At 39.6% G+C, this 27,501-nt stretch overlaps 1 long non-coding RNA gene across 1 annotated transcript in view; it reads right to left on the bottom strand.

Moving 5' to 3' along the window:
• Nucleotides 1–403: 403 nt before the first annotated feature.
• The window catches only part of LOC135579069 (uncharacterized), a 44,154-nt gene continuing 17,056 nt past the window's right edge, over nucleotides 404–27,501 (bottom strand). The window contains exons 5-8 of the long non-coding RNA XR_010471426.1: nucleotides 25,162–25,294; nucleotides 21,798–21,944; nucleotides 16,378–16,497; nucleotides 404–4,563 (exon numbers count right to left, since the gene is read on the bottom strand). This is a non-coding gene — a long non-coding RNA (uncharacterized LOC135579069). The remainder of the gene's footprint in view (nucleotides 4,564–16,377; nucleotides 16,498–21,797; nucleotides 21,945–25,161; nucleotides 25,295–27,501) is intronic.

The following is a 27,501-nucleotide window of genomic DNA, read 5'->3' as shown; positions in this document are numbered from 1 at the left end:
AAAATGCAGTTCCCATAAGGCTGTTGCTGTCCAGAGGAAAATGGTAGTTATATATTATTTTCTAGGGGAAAACACAAACAAACAAACAAAAAACTCACAGTATTTTGACTTGTCGAACTGACTCAGGATGTTTCATAAACTGTTTTTCCTTCCTATGGCAAACTGCCTCATATGAGCTGTAGACCAAGCAACTCTGTGTCTTAGGGCTGGGCATTGTGGTTACATAACATCTCCAGTGATGCAAAACAGTGTCACCTGACTGTATGTCATGGTGCATCACAGAATTCACTTGAACAAAGTTTGTAATGAGAGGTATAACTTAATCAGAAAGTTTAGTCTTTAAAATAGCATGAATATTGACTGTCATGAGGCAAACACAAGGTTTAGCTGCACTAGACAGTGTTGGCTACTTACTATACTGAGTATTTATGGGCTGGACTATTACAGGAATTATGATCAGAGCACCTGTAGCACTCAGAAAAACGCCACCTAAAGTTTCTGAGATTCAAATGTTGGAGGTCACATATGACAGTAATGCTCACAAACCAGCCTGCTCTTTTAAGGATGCAAGTTTTTCCAATAACCAGCTTTACAGAAGAAAGTGTTATCCTAAAAAGGTGCACAGAATTAGCTAACTACTTACTTGTAGCCCTGATGAAGGCACTGATGGCATTTTAATGAGCATCAGTTTCAGCCTTTTGCATTTCAGGAAACCGCCACGCCATTTCATGGGCAATGTGGGATCCCCGAAGTGCTGCTGTGTGCACCCTATAACCAGGAAAATAACACACACAGAGTGTGTAATACAGGTGGCATCATCTCCCAACACCTAGATTCTGCCTTTAAGGCCAACTGTATAATCTTTACTGACACCGAATAAGACTTTGCTAGTCTTTATTACAGGAACATGTTCACTATTCCTACATTCTTTACCATGCAGTATCTCAGCTCTTACCATGAAGTATGTGTTTGGCATACCACCACAAGATGACAGCAAGTCGTCTTCATCCATTGATGACCACACTGTCAGTATTTGCTCCAGCAACCACCCCAGAAACAGGACACTTTCCCCCCCTGGTTTTGGCCATTTCCAAATGCAGTCACAGGCTGCTTCGAATCCCAGTGACTCGGGGTGCAAGAGCTAATCTCAGTGAAAACATTTACTTCCTGGCTGCATTTCATCTCTGAAGAATACATGGCAATGCTGAAGTTTAGCCGGAAAGAATGAAACTTAACAAAGTCCTACTGCAGGAAACAAGCCTGTGCTTAAATCCAACTGATTTAAACTTAAATCCTTCATAGTACCCTTACAAGGGAAACTTTTCCTGAGGAGGGGTTTGACATTTTAACGCACATTGTTGAACTGGGTTAACAGGCTGCCTGGAGTCCACATAGATGACTGTAGGCTGTGAGTTTAACACGCTCTCACCTTAATGGAGATCTTCTTAGAAGCTGATCTCCTCCATCACCGTTTGTGGGTATTTGCCCCCTTATCACAATGTCATGTGTAGGTAGAGTGCACAGTTAAAGAAAAATAAACAAATGAAATTGCCAACTGCTGGCAGATGCCCAAAGCCATGCCACCATCTGCCCACCCCACCTACTGATAAAATAATTCCTGGCATTTTGCCTAAACTCAGGAATGCTAAATTAAATAAATATTCCTGGTTGTGCACACTGAAAGTTAGAAAATATGGACCCCAGTGGAAAAAAAAGAGGAAATGAGTTAACATCCCAGGGACTTTCCACTAAGAACCTTCTGTTGCCAGCACCTGGAAATTCACATCTGAGGAGTAAACCTAAAATCACCCCAGGAAATATTACTGGCTAGGCCAGATCATATGAAAAGAGGAGAGCCCTGAGTCCCTAAAAATGATCCCCAAAAAGTTTGGAACACCTTCCCTGAGTTCCTGGAATAAACCAGTTAGATGCAGGGGCATTCAGTAGTCTACATCAGTAAGAGCACCTGGAAATTAAGGCAGATTAAAGGCCCACTGTAGGAATTCGTGATGGACAAAGTCATCCATTTCTTCTTTCACCTTTGGGGTGGAGTCTATCCACAGGCAGAGCACAAATACCAAGTCCCTCTCAACCTTCAAGGGCAACAGCTGCATCAAAAGGGACATAGGACCTGTAACTGTGGTGGGACAGTCTGCAGGGACAGTGGGAGCAGTCCTTTCCTGCGAGTCCTACCTCCCCACCTAGGGCAAAGCAAACCCCGTTAATGCATCGTACTACAGTGTCAGCTCCGGCTCCTTCAAGAGGAGAAAGCTGCAAATGACCCTGTGAATTGCTTTCCCCTCCAAGCAGACTTTCCACAAACAGGGACAGGATTGGTTCAGAGCCCACAAAGGCACAAGCTGTCCCTGTTTCTGCATCACAATCTTCTTTTGATAGCTGAGCATCAAATATTAATAGATCCCCAGAATATTTTCCTATCTACCTTTCACCCCATCTCTGGTGGTTTACACCACTGCAACTAAAGGGAGAATCAGACCTCACATTTCTACTCCATATACAACTATCATCATCTAAACAGAAAACGTATTTGATACATAAAGTGCTCAGCTATCAGCTTTAATTTTATACTAAGACAAGCTGCTCTTAGTTGGTACCAGGAATGTGTGTTAAAGGGGAAGGAACCAAAAATAGCTCTGGATTAAAAAAAAAAAAAATAGGCACTGTAGCTGCTACGATAACAGCGCGTTTTTCTGTTAACCTTAAGGATTTGCCAGTAGTAAGGGTACATGTTTTAACTCGCTATAAAATGAATGTGCCTGTGGGCCAGATTGGTATCTTAGTTATAACTATGTAAAGCAGAAATAAACTTCTTTGAAGTTGTTAGACCTATTTTGGATTTATAGTACTCTGAGATCAAAATCAGAACTGTGTTTTAAATTGAGATGAGCAGAACAATGAAAGAGCAACAGATCCAGATGGCAATGAATACTACAAGATCTCTAACACAAATGTCAGTTTTTCTGTGCACAGCATAATGAAGCAGGGGAACATTGCTACTTAGATGGTTTGTATTACTATGTGATGAACTTAGTATATAAATTATTACATGCAGACATACACCCTCTCACACACTATTTCTTTGGCTTGTATTTCCATTAGTTTCTTTGCCTTCTTTATTCTGAGAAGCAAGTAATAAAAGAAAATACAAAAGTGAATAATATGTATCCAAATATATACACATTAAATATGTTTGGAAGTATAGTGATTATTTTTAAATTCTCTTTTCCTTATTATGTTCTGGCAGAATAAAGAAGACAAAGAAACAGATCTTTCACTTCTTCTGAAAATAAATATTTAAAAGAAATCGAAAGCCTCTCTGTTCTAGGGAGAACCCGAAGAAATATGTAAAGTTCTGGTATACGTAAGGGAATGCCTTCAGACAGCATTTTAGAACATCATAATATTGACATGGTGTATGCCTTCTCTTCTTTCCCATAGGAAAAAATAGTTAATGAATAACAGAAAAATCCTATAGATCAGTGAGGCATTCCATGTAATACACTGACCTTATTAATCTTCTGTGATAAATACAGAAGCAAAGACAAACAGACAAACAAAGGCCATAATTAATTATGGGTGAAATGGATTTTAAAGTCATTTTCTGTAATAATAATACATTTCTGTACCAAAAAGCCGCCAAACACAAATTGTTAACAAAATACACCTCTTAAACTGAAATTACCACTTCTGTTTGTTTCACTTTTCTAGAAAGAATTAGCTGAGATGCTGAATAAGAATATTTCTAATTGATTTAATGGGATCCGAATATGTGTGTGAAGTCCTCTGAAATTTAGGCTTATTCTGCTAAGGAGGTATGGACTCAGAAAAGCATCTTTCCTTCCTCATAGATGTGTCTGACTTCTAGATAAGTAACTTTTCATTCAGCTTCCCAAATCAGAAGGCTCGCATACAGAATTTATGACACAACAAATGTAATGATGTCTCGTACCTAATGCATATGAAGGACCCTTTTCTGTGTGTTACTTCATGAATTCCAGGTGCAAATTTGGGCAGTCTAAAAAAAAATAAAAATAAAAATGAGGATTTATAAAATCACCCCAGCAACTGAGGTGGTTTTATTCGTTTTGTTTTGTTTTTCTTTATTCTTTTTTTCTCAAACAGCTGCTGTACCCTTACACTCTGCCAGGAAATTGCTTTTGGTGGGGACACTCACTAGTTTGGAGAAAGCTGACCACAAAATGTGTATTGTTTTGAAAAGTTTGTATTTCTACTGTTCACATGCAGCCAGCCATGGCACACATTGTTCATTAGGAAACATCTGGCTATGGGTTTTCACAGTTGCAAGCATTTAAAGCATAATAATTATTCTGAAAGTAGATAACTTTGACACAGCTATATGCAGGCAGGTTTTAAAAGCTGGATACAAGTCACATGGAAAATTCATGTCACTGATGAAATGTCAGCATGATGATGTACAGGAAGACAGAGAGGAACATCCAGTCCAGTAATTATTATGTAAGTTTTCTCTGTGTTTGAAGGCCAGAAATGTACTTCAAAGTCTGAGCAGCAGAGAGGTTCCATCTATATTTTACAGATTAAAAATAAGAAATAATTAACTCCTAGAAAAGGCAAATAATTCACAGCAAGGTATTTTGTCTAAGCATTGGTCTAGATTGTTTTGATTCAGAAAGGATGCAGGAATACTGGTAATTATATAGTCTAAATTTTTTTTTGCATCAGTTGTACAACATTTGCACATCCTGTGTGAATTTGAGTCAGTGGAAGCTCACTTTTGGTTAACAGTGTTTTGGTTGCATTATAGTGGCTAAATATATGAATTCCCAAGACTGTATTTGAAGGGAGAACACTTAAGTCACATTCTGACACAAAGAAACCATGTTTTGGGACAGATGTTTCTTGGGCTCTAGATATGGAGATGCTAAACCTCAAAAAAGTGAATGGAAAAGGAATTATTTTATTTCTGTGTGACACACACAACCAAGCAAAAAATCAGCTTCAGCTGTCACCTGGAAGTCAGACAAATTAGACAACCAACCAGCAGAATCCCCAGTTTTTAACAGTGCCACTTACTCTTTGGTCCAGAAACCCATTAAGGAAAGCAAGGTTCAGTTTTAAAAAGTGCTAAACATTCATTTCAGATGCACAGATTTTCTCTGGAATCTGTGGCGATCCAAAACATACAACACTTCAAAGGACTGAAGTGTACGCACAGCTGCCTCCAGCCTGATAAGCAGAAGTTATACACCTAGTATTACTCTCATGAATAGTAGTTCTACCTGTAAGAAGACAAAATAGAAGAGCTGCATAGAATTTAATAGGAATAATATCTCTATTATAAAAAAATACTATCTATTTTTTGCGCTGAGGAAATCCAGTACAAACCACCTCTGTGTCGTATGTTAGACACATACAATGGACATACATGCCAATTAAATAAGGCAAATAATGAAAAGTTTTAATTCTTCGTCCTCAAAGTTTACATTTCTGTAGTATTTTCTATCACAGAATCAGACTGAGTTACAGCATTCTACTGCCTTCATCCCTATTACATCTTTATATGTTCTTGGAGATTTTCAATAGTCTCCATAAGGAATATCAAAGCAAATATCATTTAGCAAAGATAATTTGATGGTGCAGTATTATTTCTGCAGAGAGGACCAGCTAATCTGTTTACAGGAGGAGCAATATGGCTGCACAGCAGGAACTGCACAAGACAGGCACAGCCAGAGGAAGGACTGTGCCCCTCTGGAGCCATCTGATACAGAGAGGTCTGACTGTGTACAGTGAGAATATAAGATTTACTGCAATGGCCTATTTCATCATACTTACAACTGAACTGCGTCTGTAGTAATAATCATCGTGGTATGAATGCCAAAACAGAGTGACAGACAACTGGGACCGTCAAAAAAAAAAAAACAACGAGCCTGTTGGGATGCCATGAGTGCATCCCGCTGACAGTCTAGGCATAACCTTGATCGTTTGGAAAAGCTTTGAATCTCAGGTGCAAATTCTCAAAGTGCAAGAATCTCATTAAAGTACTTCACTGTTGACACTAGAAGGGAGAGAGCAAGAATTCTTCAACACCCAGAACAACACCACTGGCAAATCGAAGTGATTCTTACAGTATCTGCTAAATGCTCAATATTTGCTTCCATGTTTTACTGATGCTTTCACAGCCACGCAGGGGCATACAAAAGATTCAGCCTTATTCTTTACATTAGAGTTGTCAAGGATTTTACCCCCAAAGAGACTGCAGAGTTGCATTACAATTTTAAGAACTCAAAAATGCTGAATCAGCAACATACTTGCCTGAAAGCTCATCAGCTTGAGATATTTCAGTTTGAATTCTTTCCCTGTCATGTCAGAGGGCTTGAAGGCAAGCTCCCAAATGAAACATTGTGGGTGTGTTGCACGTCTACAGGGGACTGCAATCTCTAAGCCATATAACACTGCCTTGGAGTGCCCCAGACACACTGACAGTCTGTGCACAACCAGAAGTTCCCACAACTAGATTTCATTGTTCTTTCTCTCCTGTCTGCTGAGTGATTTCTTAACATATCAGATGTTCTTGAAATACAAGTACTAAATGACAATAAAATACAGATCAGGTAGACGCAATATTTAGACAGATGCCAGAACATCTTATTGTGCATCAGAAGACCATAGCAAGTACTGGCATTCTTTCTCATTTGGTAGAAAGGACACATAATTAATACCATTTCAGGGGAATATCTTTTCATGCCCAAAGTGTTCCAAAACAAACAAAGCACAACTGAAATACCAAACAAAACAAGAGCAAAGGTGGGAAGAAACATAAGACACTATTACAGCTTTTTCTCCTTAAAACTATTAATTTGGGTCCTTACATATAAATCAAACTGAATTTTAAATCTGATTCTTACCTGGAAGTTTCCAAGCCATTACATCTTTCTCAGAAGACTAAAAGGCCAAGTCCACCATACCGGAGGAAATACAGAGCAAAAACTTTATAGTCTAAAATGCAAACCGCCAAAGTTTAGCTAGATTAAAAAATTGTTCTTACATTTAGGAAGCTTCATCAATGTACACCTCTGATGTAGATATACAGCAGCATTTATTGGTGTTTGCCCAGTGTGGTTGACCTCTTCATAAACCCTGGGAAACTTTGACACCTGTTTGGTCCTGAGTGAATTCAGTTCAATGAGGACAATACAATATCCTGTCTCCCTCAAATACATATATCTTCCCAGGCATTTGTTAATAGTTAATGGGAAATAAGACTCTTAGGTATACAATGAATTAGAACAATACAAGATCATAAAGAGAACTTTATAAGAAGATTATTTTCAAGATAATCCACCATCTGCTTTTAAGTTCACTGCAGTGAAACTCAGGGAAAATGCATTTTCATTGTTTTTACATCACATAGCTTAAGCATCCAAAATTCAGCTGAAATTTATTTGCTGTTTGTAGAATGCATAGCCAAAGAGTGAGGATAATTATTTCCGCCTATAAAATACTTCTGATTCACTAACTCAGAAGAGAATAAAAACAATTTTTTTAAATCAAAATCAAAGTATAACCTAAGTTTGTACTCTTTACTATAAACACATGGCAATGCAATAATCTGCTGTACAAAATAAAGTAAAAAGAATGAAATCTAATTCTGCATTTATTCATTTTTCCAATCTTGCTGATTATATTCTTATTCAGTGTCTCTACTATCAGCTGTGATATTTCTCCAAGCCCAAACCAAACTCCTCCTGCCCTTTTGCTGGGATTCAATGCCTAGAAATGTATGCTCTTAATCCTTAAGTATTTGTAGAACAAGCTGTCATTTTAATCCACTATGATGCAACTTGCCTAGTAGCTGAAGAAACTTTTCCCATTTGTTTCTAGGTGAAAACAAAATGTGGCAACTGTCACATGTGAATGGAATCACAGCTTCTGCTGCAAGAAAATCTGGGCATGGATGAACCAACCATCTCTTGCTATCTTTTCCTATATACAGCAAAAGGGACAGTGCCAGTCCAAGCTGGTTTGTCAATGGCCAAACCCTGAACACAGACTTATTTTTAAGACCTTTCCAGCAATTGTAAGGATCAAGTAATAGTTGGAATTGTGCATCCTTGCACAGATAAGCATAGACTTTCACCAGAAGATCAAGAGAGGATGCAGAAACAGAAGCCCAGTGTCTCAATGCCCCTGCTCACGTGGGGACACTGCTGACACATCCGCCACTGTATCTGCTGTGACTTCTCTGAAGCACTCTCATACAATTCCTACTGAAAAAAAAAAAAAAAGTTATCTGTGTCACCACACAGATTAAATTGATTTTATATATGTCCTCATTACATTGTTTTGTTAGCGAAATTAAATGGATTGAGAAGCTGTCACATTTTACTAGTACATAATTGTAGCACAGGGAACTGGATGCTGTTCCCAGCTCTGTCACTTGACTTTGAGCAACTCACATAGTCTCTGGCCCAGTTCTTGCAGACATCAAATGATGACAATAACACCAGTCTGACAAGAAGGTTGTGAAATGCTTTGCATTGATGTTTGCAAGAAGGTTTTAGAATTTCATACAGAAGCTCTACAGACTAATTTTCCAGGTCAACATTATTACAGCATCAGAGTTGTTCGCCTTTGCAGAACTTGTCCAATCAGTAGACAGGCAAAAAATGACATTCAGATGTTTACAGTCACATTGGAGGGGTAAGAAAGAATGATATAAACAGCGTGGATTTTGCCCTCACCCTTTCAAATTATGATGCTACAGCATTTCTTTTTACCTCCTTCACTGAGGAGAGAGCCTGCCTATGAAGCAAATGAAGCAATAAGAACCAGCAAATTCTTCCCTGGGCTCTATGTGTGAGAACCAATGAGTGTCCCCTCATTATGCAGTGATAACTGTTCTCACCAAGGACTCAGAAAGAGTCCTGGAAACTTTGGATTTAAAAAGTAACAGTTGTCTGTGGTATGCTTTTCTTTTGCCACTTTCAAACACTGGATGAATTATTTATCTCTTCATGGGAGGAGCAGAGAGGCTCTAGTGATTCTCACTACAAGTTTCCTCTGTTGCTACTCAAGTTCATTGCACGACAAAGGTTTTCCATGTTGAGAAGGTCACACATTCTTCAAGTGCTTGATCCATGGCTGAGTCTTCAAGTTCAGTGACTTCAGATGGCTATAACCCTTTTGAAGCAGTAAGACACTTCCGGATTAAAAAAAGGGAGCAGCTTAACTTGGGAGTGTTGTGCTTGAGCCCAAGGTCTCTGTGCACCCTGCGCAATTTGCTGGCCCGCTCCCCATGTTGTGCCACAGGGAACAGGTGAGAAAAAATGGGTCCATTCACAGCCTGACAGTCAAGGCCTATTTCCTCAGCCTACCCCAAATCCTCAGCTGAATGTAATTACTAGGATTTGTCTCTTTCTATATTAATTAATTTTTCTTGTCTTTTAACCCTCCAAGCATCACAGGACAATTAGAAGGATGAGCTGGGAAAATGCTATTATGGACTGGTTCTTAAATGCAATTTCCATCTGTCTCTCTCTGTTTTTAAAAGGATTTATAATCCATGTCATCTGTCAGTGATAATGAACCAGTGGAAGGGGCCTGAGATTTGGGTGATGATGTTTTTTCTCATCGGAACTGCCAGCAATGGGCTGTGTCTGGCTCAGCAGTGATTCCTGTTTGATTTGGCTATTCTCCTGACAGGTGTGTTGAAGATATGTAACTGAACACAGCCAGGTCTTCACTAGCATCTTCAGGAAATACTTCATAATACATAGTAATTCTCTGGATATCAGTTCCCAAATCTCACCTAAAGAACCAGACAGATGACCCTGTATTGGGTATGAGTGTATATCACTTCAATTAGGATAATCTCGGGGAATATGCTTTTTGCTTTCCTTTCCAGGGATCCAGCAAGGAAAAAAAAAAAAAAAAGAAAGTTATCAGATAGCTGGCAGGTAGAAATAAAAGAAAATCCCTTTATAGTAACAAGAATAGCACCTGTGAATCCTGTCTTACATTCTCTGCCAAAGTGGTATTTAGAGCCGCACGGGCCACTACCACCAGAAGGGAAGTAAATTGGAACTTCCCACAACTGACCCAATATTACGAAAATATGAAGAGGCTACCTCAGCTTGTTCATGTTCTGATCTTCTAAGCTGCATTAATTAGGAAAATAGGAGTCAATCAAATTGACTAGATTCTCAAAGGTGGACAAACATTAAACTGGCAATTTCTTTGCACTCAGTTCCCTTCTCAACTGCCAGTGAAAGCACAGGACATTGCTAGTGCCTATAACTAACATGACTACTTGTGCAAGCGCAGGCTTTATGGACTGTGTAAATTGAAACAAAGAGCCTGCAATAGCCAAGATAAAAACAAGTCATAGGATGAATCAGTTTGGTGGCTGTGTGAGTGGATTTCAGGGCTTTTATGAAGCTATGTGACCTGGCAGGAGCCCAAGTGGGGTGAGGAAAGAACTGAGATAGAGAAGATTTGATTGAGGAAGACACCAATGACACGTCTAATATTATACATGAAAGTGGGAGAGGTAGGAAATAGATTTTTAGAGTCATCGTCACAAAGGTGGCAGCTAAATCTATGGGAATAACTAAAGTAATCTTACTTATTCATTTATCTACCCACACACGTACACACCCTTGCTGACTTCCTAGTCGATGTTGTGGCCAGAAAAGAAACACTGAATTCAAAGAAAGGCTATTTGTATTTTGCTTCTGATCCAGCTGGACCCAAGAGGTGCCAGGAACCTTGTGAGAAAGGCTCCTTTCAAAATGAAATTGAGCTGTATTTCAGGCAGCGTGAATTATGGTTCTCTGAAACCTCCAGTCATTCAAAAAATACTTTTTTGCTCATTAATGCAGCATGGCAACTTAGTATGATAATGTACTACGAGATAGCAAATTTTTTAATCATTACTATACCATGATGTTTCAAAATTAAAAAAAAATAAATAAAAAGGGGTTATTCAATGAAGGGAAAACTGCTGAGTCATTTTTTTTCCTTTTGAATTTGAATTTGTTGGCCAGCTGCTACCCACATCACCATGGAAAGAGGGAAGGAAGGAAGGAAGGAAGGAAGGAAGGAAGGAAGGAAGGAAGGAAGGAAGGAAGGAAGGAAGGAAGGAAGGAAGGAAGGAAGGAAGGAAGGAAGGAGAGAAAGAGAAAGAAAGAGAGAGAGAAAGAGAGAAAGAGAGAGAGAAAGAGAGAAAGAGAGAAAGAAAGAGAGAAAGAAAGAGAGAAAGAAAGAGAGAAAGAAAAAGAGAAGGAAAGAAAGAAGGAAAGAAGGAAAGAAAGAAGGAAAGAAAGAAGGAAAGAAGGAAAGAAAGAAGGAAAGAAGGAAAGAAGGAAAGAAAGAAGGAAAGAAAGAAGGAAAGAAAGAAGGAAAGAAAGAAGGAAAGAAAGAAGGAAAGAAGGAAAGAAGGAAAGAAGGAAAGAAGGAAAGAAGGAAAGAAAATAAAGAAAAGAAAGAAAGAAAAGAAAGAAAAGAAAGAAAAGAAAGAAAAGAAAGAAAAGAAAGAAAAGAAAGAAAAGAAAGAAAGAAAGAAAGAAAGAAAGAAAGAAAGAAAGAAAGAAAGAACTAACTACTTGTATCATATTTGGAAGCCTTGTGTTTAAATTTTCCACCCAGTTCATGTCCTTAGTTTAAAAAATATATCAACATGTAGTTCTTTAGAAAAACAAAATTCAGTTATATCACCTTTTTTACTGAAATGTAGTTTGTGGTCTTCAGGTGTCCCTGGCAGCTACACAGTGCCTATGCCACGTCAGGACACATAGCCAAGCAGCAGTGCTGTTTGATTTCAGTGTTAATTTAACTGATATAGTTAATTATTTTCTGTGAGATAAGTATGCATGTTAAATTTAAAAATGGGCCATGCTGTAGTGGGTGCAGTCACTGGTCCTCTTGCCTGATAATTTGCATTTGTCAATCTCTAATGTGATCTGCTTCAGATGAACTCAAGTCCTCTTCTGCTTTGCTAAGGCCAGATGTGCAGTGATGTGTGTAAGCAAGAAAGAACTCATTCCATGTCCATTGCTGGCCACTGAGTTGGGATCCAAAAGAGTCAGCATTTCATTCTTCCATGGACTGACAAAGATAAATGAATAAAATCCTGGATTTTATTTTCATACTTTCTCAAGCACTACATTTTATTTAAAAGATTTCCATATTTAGTACTAGAAGATAATTGGAAGCATCTGATACAGCATCTTTATTGCTACTGGAGCTGGGAATGGCTGTCAGGCTGTGAATAATGGAGATGGCTGTCTAGCTGGCATGGGGCTGGCACTGCGCTGGGTTTTCATCTCTCTTGAACACTTCTGATAACTTATGCTACATTATTTTGTTTGTCCCTTTCTTACATAGTGAATGTAGCACTACTCCAGCACCAGTGGGTTTCCCAGGAGCTGGGTGCCCAGGACCAGGTGCAGGGATTTCCCATGGGGACAGGAAAGCAGGACATGGCAGCCAGGACCCATCCCATCACCCCAGCCAAGGGCAAGCATTGGGGGGCACCAGGGCAGCCCCAGCCCTGGCATCTGGCACCTCCCTGAGGATGGGGGTGGGCTGAGACTGATCGGGACAGCAGGTCCTGTGAGCAGTTAGGTAAAAATAAACTGCAATATTGGTAACTACCTCAAATGGCTTAATATACAAAATGTTTTCTATATTATTATTTTGGATATTATGCCTCAAAAACAGTGGATAAAATGGACAGAAATACGTTTTTCTGCCTTTACAAGTTCAACGTATTTGTTCATTTACAAACACAGTCTTCTGTAGCATTCACTGCAGAAAACCTCCAGTTTCTCACTATGGTTTTCCTAAGAGGTTTCTTTACAGGAAGTTCTCCATGCTTGATTACCTGGAGTCCTTACCAAGCTTACAACAACCACTTTGTTGCCATTATCCTCCCCAGAAGATTTCCCCAAATTTGCTTCTTTTGGAGCAATAGAAGATCTAATTAAAACCAAATTATTCAGCTACATATTTGCATCTATCTATAGATATCAAAATGTAGAGTGAAACACACAGAAAATTAAGTCTAAAATGTTGCTGCCTTGTTAATCTCTGCTATTGAGTATAGAACCAGAAAAAGCAAACTACTTTATTAATCGTTCCTGACTTGCAGGGTTAACATAGCCTGTGCTGATATAGTCTGATCCAAAGATACTATCCTTGTTCTTAGATGTACTGCAGCTGCTTTCATTAAAAATCTTAATATTTATGCTTTGGGAGGTGGCAAAGTGAAGTCTTGCTTAAAAACAGCAATGTAAACAGTATTACACCTCCCTTCAGCAGGAACTATTTGCACACCTGTCTTTTTTGGAAGAATTTCAGTTTGCTATTTTTACTACCCTATGCTTGTGAACTCAGCAGGTTAAGGACTCTTTTTTTTATTTTTTTAAATTTCCTTTTTGATACATGTGCCAGCTACACCTTTCCTCTAATCCTCATTTGATCTGAAGGTGAGCATATCTAATCACAGAAGTGTTTGAGGACCTCAGGGTATAGTGAATATTTTGCATGCCCAACCTATTTTCACTGTGCTAGCTGCTGTTATCTTAGGCATAACTATTACCTCAGACTTGCCAAGTATTAGGTATGTGACATGACACATTTTCCCACAATGTCTTGCTCTTCCCCACAGAACTTAATATCTCACTCAACCGTGGGAAATATTTCTTTGTGCACTGGCACATGGAGGACAGTGGTGAATGTCACAAAATTGGCAATTCCCATTGCCCAGAATCTCCACATTTCACTATAATGCAAATACAGCTGACTCACTGCAATTTGCACTGTCCCTCTAGGATTTGCAGATGTCTGTATGTGTTTCCCAATGGGTCTTTGTAGATTAAGGTACAGCACAAATTGTGGGGTGAGGCTGGTGGTCCATTCCACCATCCCTGAATCAGCACTTATCTCCATGGTAAACCAGGGAGTCACAAATTACAATAGATTTTATTTTAGAAGTGCTTTGAGCAAAGGAGTTTCTCCTGGCAGCACAGGTAATCCTTCCATCAGAGCAAAGGCGGGGTCCATCCTTCTGGGGGATGGCATGGAGCCACTCCATGGCTGAAAGCACCCTGAGTCTTCTCAGGCTTTTGGCGCTTCCCGCTGTCACTAATGTTGGTGCAGTTCAAGTACAGGCAGGGACAGGGACAGTGCTAGTGCAATAATAATATCACTTGAATGTTTCATAAAGGTTGTGACAGCTTTTGAAATATATTTTTGAGCTTCCGCAATGGCAACAGGGCATAAACACTCATTGAAGTTGAACCCTGGAAACAAGTATTTCTAGAACAAACAGCCCTGTAGCACATGGCTAGATCCCATCAATGTCCCATCTGTTGACAGAAACAATGGTGCATGTCAGCTCCCTGGAAATGGCAGTATTTCCTCTGTGGTGTGATAGATGCTTGAAGACCAGGAGAACCTTAGTGTGGTTGGAGTGCCTTAGAGCTGGAGCTGTAGGAAGGTGGTTTCATTAGAGCCTCTAAGAGACAGCCCAGCCGCTCTCCCTGCCCTGCAAATGCCTTTTTACATCTTTGTTAGTTGCCTAATCTTATGGTAAAGGATTATTGCAGTCAATATGCAGTAATCTCATTAATCTAAATTAAAGAACTCTGCAGGCTCAACAATAGGTTTAATATATTGCAATGTTTGTAGTATGTCCTGAATTCTTCCTACACCAGTCAAAATCCGTATGTTAGCGAGTGACGTGCTGGGGGCTTTGGAGATAAATCTGTATGACAGATGCACAGGCCAGGCACAAACCAAAGATGCAAAATCTCGTTGCAGGAAACTGTTTTCTAACTGGGTTGGATCAATACCTAAAATGCTAAAAATGTTGTCACTGAAGATGACACAGCAAAGCATAACCAGACCTAGATCATTATAACATGGATATACTTAATGGATATACAATTCTACTACTTAACAGGCATGAAAGAAGAACTGTTTTCAAGTGATGACCTGCCCATCTAGGCAACATACTGGCAATATTTTAAGTCAATCACTGGAAACCATCTGAACTTGGTCTATGCTACTGCTTTCAATACTACCACCACTGAAATATTAGCTGATATTATGGTGGGAAACTTTTGAGAGGGGGGAAAGCTATTGCCAGCATAATCTTCAGTCTAGGAGTGAAGCTCAATTTGCTAGAAAAACAGTATTTTTAATAACCCTTATGATACAATGAATGGCAGCTCTCATGTGCCACTTCTGACATACCACTACAGAAAGACTGGTAAACCTAACCAGTTTTCTGGCAACTTTCTCATGTAGAATAACCTGCAGATTTTTCTTCTGATTACTAGTCTACCTCATAAATAATAATGGATAACTAAATGTTTTACCTCTAAGGTGACAAGGAAATATATATCTATAAATATTTGCTTTAAATTATATTCCCACAAACCAGATTTCACTGTATTTTTTTCATGTACAGAGAAAGGAAATAAATAAATTTTTAAAGCCCAACCTACAAACTGAAATGTCACTGATTGTCCCAGTGGTATCTGATAGGAAGAGAATCTGAAACTGGCAAACAGAAAATCTTCATCAGAAATATCTACTCAGATTAACTGGTAGGCCTACTATTGCATACCTAATGTTCTGTTTAAATTTGATTTCAAAAATGTTTTTTTAAATGACTGACAGAGAAGTTTCCTGACACAAAGAGGGAAGGAAACCTTTTAAAAACTCTTACTGTCTCCAGTGTAGATTAATATTAAATGAGTAAGCATCTCATTTAGCTATCAGGCCATAACCATAACAACTTTAATCCACTGCAGTCTGTAAAGGAGATCTGTAAAGAATGAGAAAATAGCATCTTCCTCCAATTACCAATAATGGTTTCAGAGCAGCAATAAATTCTGAAATAAAAAGCTGTATTGTACTGATTTTGGACTGCACATTATAGTAATGAGAGAAAGAGCTAAAATATAAATAATATCTAATGCATAAATATATACAGACATATTAACATGCTTGCACATTCACATACACAGACACTGAGAACCCTTCATCACAAATAACTGGGAAAAATATTGGAAAAGAGCTTCATTCACACACATCTCTCATGCCACATGAAGTTCTCTTGTCTCAGCATGGGACCCCCATGTTATAGTGGAATTTCATAGAAGTGACTCATCCAAAGTGCATAAATCACAACAGCTTTGCTACAAGTTTGTAGATAATGTTTAGGCAATCAGGAAGCCTAAATGGTTGTGCAGTTGCTCAGAAGCAGGGAAGCAAAAAACAGAGATCAGGATTTCTCAGCTCTTAAAGAAATGTATTCCTTATTTTACTTTTAGATGCTTTTAAAATATAGAAAGTCTGTTAACTTACCTGAATCTTAATTACATGTTGAGCATAATACATCAGCTGTATGCTGACCTGCACAAGAAAGCTCTCCTGACATGAAATACGTGCACATCACAGGATGCAGAGGAAGGGCGTCTTCTTTCTCTATCAGGAAGATAAACTGCATTTCGATCAATTGAAGATAAAATGTTAGTTGATAGCATTTATAAAATCCCTATTCTGCCTTTTTTTTTTTTTTTGAGGGTGTGTCCTTTAGGAATAAGCCTTTCCTGATCACTATGTACAGTGGATTGCAATTCTGTGTTCTGTTTCAATAAAAGCTATTTTTTTAGAAACTGTAATATAAATAATGTGGGTTTTTTGTTATTTCTGTCATTATTTCCTTCTTAAAAAAATAAAATAAAATCAATGTGAAAATAAAGTCCAAACATAAAAATTATGGTTTTGCGGCACCAGCACTTTCCATGTCACATTTCAGGCAAGAATTATTTTCTTCTCAGACAAATGACATCACCTCATAAAGGATTTTAAATGCCAGCAGATTCCTGAGCAACAGCAAAAAAAACCCAAAAAAACAGTGTTAGAAGGCATTTCTTTAGAACCAGAAGGCAATCAAGGGCTAATATTCAACTGTTAGCTTAGGATACAAATTTTAGTTATGTTTTAGTAGGAAGGCAAGCTGTAAAAAAAAAAAAAAAGGATTAAAACATCATATTCCAACACCTATGAAGCTCAAAGAAGCTAATCACTTAAAGGCTTGCTCCAGAAACTGAAGTCAGCCCATGGTCCTGCAATTCCCCCATGCCCAGACACTGCTCTGAGATTCCAGTCAGGCACAGTAACCTTGGCATAGAGCAACTGCTGTCTACAAACTTCTTTCTCAGGCAAAAATTATGATTCTGTAGGGATTTTTTCTCCATAATCTCATCTGTTTTCAGAGTGTTGTCATGTCCCAAATGGGTCTTAATTACCACTGAGGCTCAAGAGGATTCTGAGCATTCCCTAATACCTGAATAAAGTAGGAGTTTACAGACTTTCAGAGAAGCGGGGACAGAAGTATGACAAAAGAATCATGATTCAAGCATTCCCCATGTCATAAGTTGAAGAATGGTGTGACTGTGAACATCACAAAAAAATGTTTTTTAATTGTATGCATACAGAATTCACAGCTATATGAGGAATACAAAAATGCTTGAAATACTAAAATAACAGTTTTCACATACTCTGTGCCCAAAACTGCACAATGAAAAAAAAAAAAAAAGAATATTTGTTTCATAACCTGGTATTAAAATTTGAAAACCAAAAGTGTAAACAATGAAAATACACCAAGAACAATAAAAAATAAAAAGAATGAAAAGGCAAATGTTGAAAAAAAAAATAAAAAGCTTTTCCTTTTAGTAACTTTAGTAAGGTCTTTCAAATGGGTGAGGAATTCCCTCCACAAAATTGTGAGCCAAGTATATAAGGAACCTAGGTAGGAGAAGGACAAAGAAAACAGATCCTTAATAACTTTTTATTTCTTTAACATGCAGCAATCATCCATCAAACATAAAACTAATCTTGGGGCCTCAAATGTAGTATCACCAGTAACATGCTATATGCTTGTCATGTTTCTTTCTCAGTGACCTGACATGTCTTGGTTTAGCTGTTGGCGCTCTGTTTCTACTTTTTTCACACATGATGTTTGATTATCATACTGAATAAACAGGGCAGAAACTACCAGACTTACTATTTCACTTTATACATTCAGAAATTTTTCTTAAGTTTGGTCCTCCAGATTTCTGTGCCAAAGCTTCACAGGACTAGGTAGGCATAGCAAGAGGAACTTAATGAACCTTCCTTTTCTTCAGCTTGGGCCTGTTTATTTTAAGCCACAGTCCCTGACCTGCTTGCTTCGCAATGTGCGGAAGTTACAGTCATCAAAGCAGTTTCAGCAATACCTGCTCAAGTTTCCAGACCTAAATTCTTCATGTGAAGGAAATGGTATGTTTTCTTTTCGTAACTGCATTTTCTGTACTACAATTAGTTTTATTTGTGCAGTGATTAGGGATGGCATCATATCTTCCTAATCAAAGGGGTGGTGTTTCCTTTCAGTCCCTGTGCTTACCACCAGTGATGGGCAGAACAGTGGCAGTCAAATGCCCAGAATTAGAGACTAGGCCCATCACTAATGCAAATGTCTTTTAGAGACACCTTAGATGCAGAAGGCTGATTTTTATCTTGTAAACACCTGTGAGTAATTCCACGCTCCTTGGTGACTGTGATTCAGCACCGCTATTCCTGCTGTGGTCCCACTGGTGTCAGAGCTGCATGAGTGGAAATGCCGCTTACTGCAGATTTCCCAGGCGCAGCTGCAGTAGCAAACTTGCACAGATCTTTCACAGATCTAAAGGACTGTACAAAGACAGAGTTCATCTGGCTCCACAGCATTTAAGTGGACATAAGTGGAAGGAGACTCAGTTTCAAGAGTTTTTGTTGTTTACATTGTGGTTTTGACACTAAGATATGCTTTTCCACCTACTCTTAAGAGTAAGAAAGAGAATCCTCCTCTTTTTCCTAACGTAATTAGGTTGGATAAGAAAAATGCGTACTGTTTGTGTCTGACATGTCTTATTTTTTCTGAGCACCAGAAGCTAAAATGCAATGAAACTGCTAACAGGAAGCATGTAAGAAAGGAGAGAAGGGGCAATATGAGTGCCTCTGAAGAAAAGTGGTCTACTCCAGGCTTGCTTCTCTCAGGCAGACAGCACACTGGTGCTTCTTCACACCAAGAGCTGAGGTCAAGGTGGATTTTACACATTAAAGATACTGGTTTGGCAAGGAGGAGGATAAGCTGCCACTAATACTGAGCAGAGAGGAGATCTGGGCAGTCAGGCAGTGTAGCAGGTAGCAGGCTTCCCTACCAAGCTGAGGCAGGGCCGGACCTGCCAACAGGTCAAGCTAAGCTGCATCTCTTTGCTGTTTAGGGCACTTCTTTGGATGTTCCTTTGGCAAATAAACACTACTTTGTTTTGGAGAAGCTGTTTTCTGAGTCACTTTAATTAACTGCTGTCACAACAGAGATAAAGGGTGTGTGTGTGTCAAATCCAGTTAGGCCTGTCAAGTTAACCCTGCCAGTAAACAAGCAAGTTGAAGACTTGAGATGTAATCTGAAAGTGGGAGCATGCATGGTTCCCCCAAGAAGGATGAGGTAGCCAGACACATCTGTTTCCCAAAGGGTGCATTAATGGGAGACAAAAATAGGTCACCTTTCAGTATGACCACAACCACACTAGGGAAATTGAGACCTCTTGCTGTATGCTTTAGGTAGGAGAAGAAAAGAATGTTTCTTCTTCCTAAAGGGTGGGAAGTTGAAGAGAAGGCTATGTCTTCTCCTACCAGCTAGAAAAGGAAGGCTTAAGAGGTGTTCCTACTCATTCATCACTCACTTATTAAAATAGCAATCCGTTGTGATCACATCATGGATTATTGTCCTACAAAAGGAGCTTTATCAGGTGTGAGCAACACAGGGAGGGTGAAGAATCAGTGTGGTGTGAACCAACACACACTGGGCAGGGTCAGGTGCCACAAGAAAGCAGGAAGCCTCTGGCTGGCTTCACTGCTACCACCTTTTAGGATGAATTTGCCTTGAAATAAAAAAAATTGTCTTGCAAAGATAAAGTCAAGACTAGCTACTCCAGAAAGCTGACCACAGTTGTATGGACGACCACAGAGGCACTTACATTATTTCTTTCTTCACCTTACCCTGGTACCTTCCTCTGTCCCATTAGTGACACATACTTCGGTTTCCCCATGACCTGAGAACTCTGTATAGGATGGCTGGACCATCAGAGCTGTTTGAAGTATATGCAGATTATTTCTTTCAAGCAGTGGTTCAAGAAGTGCCAAGGCCTTTGCCATCTCCATGGAGATCGGTGACATGCATGAATGCTTGACAACTCGCCCAAGGAGGTTGATGTCCCTACTTCCACATTTTCATTTACAGAAAGGAGGCTGGTGTTTTCATCCAGCTCTGTGCCTCCTCAGTTCTGTGAGAGCCTCACTGCTCAATCCCATGGAAAAGTTAGTCACCTCATCTGGGACAGAAACTGCATGAAGCTTTTCAGTTGTGTAGGCAAAACTGAATTTTGCAACCCCAGGTGGGAGGGACCCAAGCTACTTTTATGGTAGGAGGAGAGGGGTGGAGGAAGACACAAAAAATGTAGGGAAACTAGGAAAATGAAAACGGGGAAGAACCTCAAAAAGCCAGGATTGCTGTTCCTGCTGCCACAGAAAGAGGGGAGATTGGAGGCGCTGGAGGGGGTTAGCCCTATTGCTATTATTTCTTCCCTGTACACCTTGATGTTTTGCCTGGACAGTGGCAGTGCCAGCCTGGGTTTCAGAGCTCTGTGCCAGGAACAGTTCCCCAGCAGTCTGCAAATGTAGCTGCTTCATTTGCCTCAAACCAGTTTGACCCCCTTTTGCCCAAGCACCTGCCAGCATGCTCCTTGCTACTGATTTACCTTTTTTTTTTCTTTTTAAGGAAAATATGATTCCCACATAATCACCAGACTGCAGAAATTGGGGCTTTTAGAAGAAGCTGATAGCATTACACTTACAACAAAGCCTTGTGGGTTGGCAATTTCACTTAGACCACAGACTTAATCCTATGCAGATGGTTGCTAGTGTGCCCAGCTAGAGATTTTCTTTGATCCGGCTTTTGGGAAGGGTTAAAACTTTTTGTTTGCAAAATTACATTAATTATAAATGTTTATTAGTGCTACTAATTGTCACTGAGCTGCCATATGGAACTGTATCCAAACATCAGTCCCTAATTGTCCAACCTTGTGCTTCTGCAAATTTGCGTTTTTTTTGCTAACTGAGTTTGTCTTAATTTGGCTGAAACTTGTTGTGACTGGAAATGTTACTCTGTGGTTGTATGGAAGCCAAAAGTATGGAGGCTTGATTCCAGCTGGAAGCTATAATTGATATTATTATCTACAATGCAAATAATTATAACTCAGTGTACTTCCTCTTTGGTAGGTTTTTCTTGGCAGGATTATTTGACCCTTACTGTTGAATTATTCATTTTCTCCCCACTTAAAACATATGGCCCATTTTTTAATGCCACTAACATGGCAGTCAGTTCAAGAGCTGAGCAAATAAGGCCCAGTCCATGTACATTTTGAACCTGTATAAAGCTCCTCTCCTTCTCATCCAGACCTGCATAATAACAAAAAACGCCTCTCTGACAAATTTTGTAAACAGATAGCAAACAAGGTATTAACAAATAAGGTAATTAAATGAAGATTGCAAATTGGGTACAATTTGCCAGTGAACCTACTGTGATCTGGATGCAAACAAACTGTAAGTGAAGCAAAAACAAGCAATAAACCTACTTGCTAGGTATAAACAAACTTGAAGTGTACAGACTACAGATTAGCCAAAAAAACAGAAGCACGCACTGGTTACAGGATGAGTACCAGCAGTAAGATGGTGTGCTCCCCTCTCTGTTTGCCAAAGCATTTTCCTCAGCAGTTCTCCACCACCACCAGGAGACTTCAGAAAGTGGGTTGCAGATTGCTGCTTCAGGGTGAGCTTCATTCTTCCCACTGCAGAAAGAGACAGCATTGTCGCATTTGTAGGGAGAAAGGCCTTCAGTCTTTGGGAAGGGAAATGTTCCTGGGAAAAATAGCAATTAACAGTGCTACAAACCTTTCTTCTCTAAGTAGCACTGCCTTCCACAAAACCAGTAAAATTTGCTGTAAACTAACCAGGCTTTCTATTAACTGACGTTATCTTCTCAGGTTGGCTGGTAGGTGGTGCCTCTGCAGAGGAGGAGGCAACATCAATATGGTGTTCCAAACATCTGTAAAATGGACTTTCTGCTTCCAGGGACTGAGTTTTATCTGTAGAAATCTGCCTGAATGCATTACTGAAGGGCATTTGCCTGCAATTTTATTTCCAGTGAAACAGAGATTAACTTCTGTAATTTTCTTAGACTGCTTTTGGACAGACTGGGGAAGGAGAAGAAGGGCTCCTTTTCCACTGCATGAGGGATATTTTGCTGGCACTTCGTGTTTCTAGTGGCTAAATCATATAGTTGAACTCTGTTTATATAATGACACATTATATTACATTATATTACATTCATATGGTAACAGCTAAAAGGAATTTCTAACTCTTTACAGTGAAGCTACCACTCTTTTAGCCATAGAGATGTTACATAATTGAAAATGGATTGGGCTGCTACACTAATGAAAACGGGAAAGACTCAGCGTCCTGCAGTCCTGCAATGGAGAGAGCATGCAGAGAACAGTTCAGTGGAGGTTCCTTCCATCAAACCACAGCAGAAGCTGAGGAGAAATTTGGCAGGGTATCCTCTCCTAATTGCAAGATCCTCACATTTCAGAGAGCTCAGTCGCACTTTTCCTGCCTGACAGATTTTTTTTCGTGTCTCAGAGTACTCCAGAGATCAAATATCCCCACTGTTCTTTCTTGAGAACCTCTCAGTATTTCCCAAGATGGATATCCATCCTCCCACACCTTTTTCTCAATGTTCCTTCCACACACAACCTCACCATCCCCAAAACTCTCTAGTCCTCTTAACTCCCTTTTCCAGCCCAACCAAGCTCACTATGGAACCAGGCCCCCATTCTCTTTGCTGTCCTCCCACTTCTCAGCTTCCCAACTCCTCCTTTTTCTCCAGGCTGCTGTCCTCACTCCTGCGTCAAAACATGTCCCATCCACAACCCCTTCTCTCCCCACAACATGGGGCATCCCTATTTCTACCAATCCCCAAGTCCTCTGCCCTGTTGTTAGGCCTCCAGTCAGATCATGTGCATCTGCTGTACATGGATGAAGTGTTCATCTTCAATCTGTCATATTACTCCTGGACATTGACACTTGCCTCCAGTCTCCTATCTGTCTGAGAACGGCTTGGTACTCCTAAACTTGCTTTCCTTGGGTCAGGCTGGCAAGAAATAATACATAAATAGCAGGCAGGGACTCAAATATTAATGTTTTACCCAATGGTACATAAAGCATAGAAAAGGAGGATCTGACTGAGAAAAATATAGTTATATGGTAGTCACAGGAATGTGGGGATAGTGGCTTACTTCATCACACATAGTCTACATGTTGAAATGGAGTAGGGCCCCCTGAGGTATATGCTTCAGGGAAAGAAAACAGTTGAAGAAATAGCTTCTGGTTATATATTAGTATGTACTAACTTCTAGTATGCCAGCAAGTCAGAAGCTATACTCAGTTTTGTTTGGGCCATACCAGCAGTTACCAGGCAAGGGTTTGCTTATGCATTTCTTTTCTTGTTACACTAAAACATCCTTGCCTTCAAAAGCCTTCCCCTGTGGTGGTCAACATGAGATAAATACAAGGCAAGAAAGGGAAAGGCTTTGGGGACTTTCCTCCATCTGCCATTCCAGTCATTAGGGCAGTGCCTCCCTTCAGCCCCTTTGTTTTCACATGGGAGCCCAAAGAAGTAATGCTCAAGTTACCCTTTTGTGGGTGACCTTGAAGCTGCCATTTGCAGGTTCTCATCTTTTCTCGGCCAGAATGGTTTTCTTAATTCCTTTTTCTTCATTAACTAACCTGCTCTGCCAAATGCTGGATGTTTGTGAGCAATGAACGTTGATGTCCCTGACAGCAGTACACCCAAAATGTTTTCCAGAGAGCTTTGCTAAGACAAAGATGTTGCTGATACTACTGAGCTGGTGGTAAACATCACCTATGCATACTGCAAATTTCTTGTCAAGGTACAGCTTTTACACTCATAACTACAAAGAAAGGCAGGCAATTAGCTTTTCAGAGTGCTTTTAGTGCCAAATGCTAAGACAAACATATGCACACCCAGTCAGGTTTTAAGCCTCATTGGATCATTAAGCCCAGCTATTAGAGCGTCTAATACCGCTGGTTATGCAACAGAAAGGAATTGTTATTTCTTCTGCAAAGACACCAGCTGGATCTCTTCCTCTGTGGCAGTGTGAGGGTTGATCAGGCCTGCAGCAGTGGCAGAAAGTAATAGGTGAGCATTTTGGCAGTTTGCAGTCAAGACCAGGGCTCAGTCTTCATGGGATTCATTGAGAAAGTAAATAAATGCACATCTTCGATTTCCGCTTCTAAATTCTGGCACATGAAATCCCATAACTCTCACACAGAACCATCATCACTGCTAACACTAACAAACACAGAGACTGAACAGCACTCTTGAATACAAGTGCCATGCTTCCCTCATAATAATCTCACTCAATCTGTGTTTGAGCACCATTAGACCATGAAGATTTCATTCCCTTCATGCCCACAGCAATCTGCATTAACAACCTAAGAACACATTTCATCCCAGTTGTACATAAACACTAAATAAAAATGCACAAGGGAAGCACTTTAAGCAAATTGAAAAATAGTTTGGGGTGAGAACAGCCAACCCCCAGGAATGATAGCCAGGAATGAGAAGCACTCTCTTAGAAGGGTTGTAGCTGTAAAGGCAAAAGCAGAGAGCATTCTGCTCTAGTAATCATTTCAGCTCTAGTCTTTCAACCTTGACTGCAGAAGAAAGGGCAAAGAGAAAAATCAAGCCAATCTGTTTCTCCATTGGTAAATTACTTACTCATTAATGTTATAGTGGAAACATCTGAGATTGTTTACAAAGTTCCAGCACTACAGATTAGAGTTTTAAAAATATAGGTTCCATTTTCTAAAAGAAGCACAGTTTTGTGGCATTCAGCCAACATTTTCAAGATTAGGTGCCTGACAGTAAGCACTTAATACAAGGGGCCTGGTTTTCAGAGTTTCTGATTGTCACACAAATCTCACCTATGTCTGTAGTTTGCTGTGCCTCTTGCCATTCCTGGAAATCAGACCTGGTTATCTGTATACATCATCATTGAATGTGGATCTCTGACACAAGACACATGAGTCTGAAGAGGTCTTTCTCATAAGTTCATGCCTGAAAAATCCAAGGAAAAGAACTGGGTGTACCTTTCTCCTTCACGAGTATGTTCATTCCCTCTCCTTGCTAGGTTCACCCCCAAGCTTACTGAAAATGGACTTGCAGTTAGTGAAATATAAAGAAGGTGCCACAAATCCACCAAGGGCTCCAGCCATCCAAAACACAGGCCACATGACTGAATATTCAGAGCTGCTTTACAAAAGCCAACAGTTATACGATGTAATTAAAAATGGAAGATACTAGCTGTGACTATCAGACTTTGAGAGCAGCTGGTCTCCAGAGCTCCTGAGCTCCACAAGCCATTCAGATGAGCACAGAAACATTTCCGTTATAGCCACTGCATGGAGAACTCCAGGTGTTCTCTGTATGCATGCATGATCTCCTGTATCTGTAGTGTCATCTCTGTCATAGACCACATTTGTGCAGCTGCTCACAAAGTGTTCATTCTGTTCAAAGGTTTTACTTTATGACTGAATTCTGGTTTTCTTGTGTGTTCATAGTATGTATTTATGGTAACATATATCTTTCTACATCTTTTTAGCCCCTTGACCTGTTGCATTTTGTTCACCATAATATCAATAATCATCATTAGTTCAGGTTGTTTTCCTCCTCCCTTTCATATTCTCTTCACAGTCTATCTTACCAGAGTGGCTCAAGGGAGCCAGCGTCTCCCAGGGAACACACCCAGGTCATGCAGACTAGTGGGTTTAAAGGAATCTGCACAAACTCTTAAACTGACTGCAGCTGGTAGTTTCATACTGTAATGATGATTAACACGTGGCTTCTTGTCTCTTGAAACAAGCACAGTAATGCCTGCAGGCAGTACAATCCAGTAGCACCCACTTCCACTCTGTTCTCACACAGAAAAGCAGGGCCTGGATGCTCAGAAACGTCTGTTACAAAACACTCCTGGGACTTTGTGCCACAGAAGACGTCATTAAGTTAACATGAATTCAAAAGACAAACACTTAGAAAACATACATAAAGTATATTTCTTAGTCAAATAAATATTTCCTTAACTAAGCAGTTAACAAATAAGGTCTTCATGAGACAGCTATCCCATAAAGAGTTTTCCCCTGCTTGGGATTCCAACCTTCTTCAACACTGAATATCCACAAATAGAATGGAATAGAATAGGATGGAATGGAATGGAATGGAATGGAATGGAATGGAATAGAATAGAATAGAATAGAACAGAACAGAACAGAACAGAACAGAACAGAACAGAATAGAATAGAATAGAATAGAATAGAATAGAATAGAATAGAATAGAATAGAATAGAATAGAATGATATTTCAGTTGGAAGGCATCTACAATGATCACCCTGTCCAACTGAGATGATCTCAAGACTTCTATAACTGGTTAGAACTTGTGCAGAACATTGTGTCTTATTTATGTACATGTGAATTTTTTTGTAAATAAATAGATTCACTTGAGGAAAGTTCAGTGCTGTTACAGTGACATAAAAGACTAGCTCAAAATTAATAAACACTTTAAAAAGATAAAATGATGCAAGTACAAAGCACTCTGTAAACATCTTTTAATCCTCAGATGCTCCTGTGCCAGTTTCCCCTCCCCACTTTATAAAACAGGCTGTCCAAGGCCATACAAAAAGTCAATAACTGAGCCAAGTTACATTTCTAATACTTGAATTCCAGTTCTCAAGCCCCAGTATTTCTCTCCTTTTTTATATTTCACTTCTCTTTCCACACTGTGACTGCCACTCAAATCCCTCCTTTTACTGAAGAATATGAATGAAAAGGTGAAGCCTTTTGACACCTGTGACTTGCAAATCAGGTCCTGGCATGCTTTGCAGAACCCAGAGCTTTACAGTTTCACAGTCTCCAACCTTTGTCCCAGCAGAAATCAGATTTTAGTTTCTATTGCCATATCCTGTACTGGAATCTGAATTCACACAAATTCTATACCGTCAGCAACAATTTTATTTTGTCCATAGGTTTGCTGGGAAACAAGCAATGGTACGAAAAACAGACACTCAAGAACACAAGTAAGCAGAAAAGTAATAAAACTGCCAAAAGCGTAACTACAGTATGTCCCAGGTTAGGGAGATGTCCAGGTTCGCAGCCATGCTGTTATTTTCAAAGACAAAGTGACCTGATTGTTTGTGTTCCTTCCTCATAGCAACAGCTTCCTTTCCTCACAGCCCAGCAATGGCATCTCACATCCTCCCTGTCTGTAAAAC

This window comes from Columba livia, chromosome 3, assembly GCF_036013475.1.
Source record: "Columba livia isolate bColLiv1 breed racing homer chromosome 3, bColLiv1.pat.W.v2, whole genome shotgun sequence".
NCBI lineage: Eukaryota > Metazoa > Chordata > Aves > Columbiformes > Columbidae > Columba > Columba livia.
The sequence above is the reverse complement of the archived record's forward strand: the minus strand, read 5'-3'. Positions and strand labels throughout refer to the sequence as shown.